Consider the following 1880-nt stretch of genomic DNA (forward strand, 5'->3'; position numbering starts at 1 on the left):
GAGTCCACTACAAAGGAGGAGAAGGAGAAGAAGAAGGAGGAGGAGGAGGAGAAGAAGGAGAAGAGAAGAAAAGAAGAAAAGAAAAGAAAAGAGAAGAGAAGAGAAGAGAAGAAAAGAAGAAGAAAAGAAGAAGAGGAAGAGATTGGATTTATACCCCGCCCTTCACTACCCAAAGGTGTCTCAGAGCAGCTTACAAACTCCTTTCCCTTCCCCTCCCCACAGCAGACACCCTGTGAGGTTGGTGGGGCTGAGAGAGCTCTAACAACAACTGCTCTTTTTCAAGGGCTGCTCTTGTCAGAACTATGGCTTGCCCAAGATCACACCAGCAGCTGCAGGTGGAGGAGTGGGAAATCAAACTCAGTTCTCCCAGATTAGAGTCTGCGCACTTAACCACTACACCAAACTGGCTAAGAGTACTTGCACTTAACCACTAATTGCTTTTTACAATTTTCTCGTAATACATTCAATAAAAACAGTTCTGGTATATAAGGTATGGTACATTTTAATACTTTTTGTAACAATTAATGAATCCAAAATCAGTATTTTTTAACTCACATGAAAAAACAAACCAACATTTTTTTTTTACATTTCCAACAAGAAGAAATCATAACTAAAATACTTTTGAGAGGAGAAAATGATGGACACTTTGAGAATACATGGTCGAGGTTTTATAAATGGATGGAAGAATATAATGAATAAAGTATAGGGATCTACAACCGAAGCAGAAGAAAAAGTGAACTGTATTTTTAGTCATGAGTAAAGATTTATGTAAAAATATAAGGTGGGGAAATTAAAATGTAATTAGATAATGTATGAAGCAACTTAACATACAAAACAATATTGTAAGTGGAATCTCCAGTGTATGTATGTATGTCTTTTGTTTGTCTTTATAAAAAATAAAATTGTTTATTAAAAAAAAGAATGTGTATTTACTTAAATGATGCCGCCTTAGAGTGAATTTATTTATTTATTTATTTATATCCCCCCCCCCCCCGCCCGGAAGCAGGCTCCAGGTAGCTTACAAGGCCATTTGGCATCATAAAACATTAAAACATAAAAGCAACTTAAAATCATAAAACACATTTCAAAGGTGTTACACATACAAGATGGCAAAACTGTCTGGTCGGGCCACAGTGGGGTCACAACACATATACAGCTGGTGTCTGGCTGCCTGGCGCATTGTTCTTCAGTGTGGGCGCAGGTGTTAAAGCCGGCGGCCGAGGGTGGATTATAGGGCATAGGATTACCCGGTTGACATTGGGCGTTTTGATGTGGCATCTCATTTGAATGCTTGGTGGAAGAGCTCCATCTTGCAGGCCGTGCAGAATTGTGGTAAATCCCACAGGGCCCTGATGTCCTCCAGGAGCTCATTCCACCAAAGCGGCGCCACCACCGAGAAGACTCTGGCCCTAGCTGTAGCCAGCCCGACATCTTTAGGATTGGGATGAGCAAGAATATTTTGAGATCCTGACTATAGTACTCTCTGGGGAACACATGGGGAAAGGCGGTCCCTCAAGTATGCAGGTCCCTGGCCACATAGGGCTTCATAGGTAAGAACCAGCACCTTGAAGCGCATCTGGTATGCTATAGATAGCCAGTGCAGTGCTTTCAATGCAGGCTGAATGTGTTCCCTCAGAGGGAGACCCAATAACAGCCTGGCCGCCGCACTCTGCACCAGCTGTAGCTTCCGGATTTGGGACAAGGGCAGCCCCATGTAGAGAGCACTGCAGTAGTCTAGTCTCGAGGTGACCATCGTGTGGATCGCTGTTGCCAGATCAGCGCGTTCGAGGAAGGGAACCAACTGCCTAATCAGCCAGAGATGATAAAAGGCCGACTTGGCAGTGGCTGCTACCTGGGCCTCCATCGTTAAGGAGGCATCC

This window comes from Gekko japonicus, unplaced genomic scaffold (assembly GCF_001447785.1).
Source record: "Gekko japonicus isolate JY-2015 unplaced genomic scaffold, Gekko_japonicus_V1.1 scaffold5212, whole genome shotgun sequence".
Taxonomy (NCBI): Eukaryota; Metazoa; Chordata; class Lepidosauria; order Squamata; family Gekkonidae; genus Gekko; species Gekko japonicus.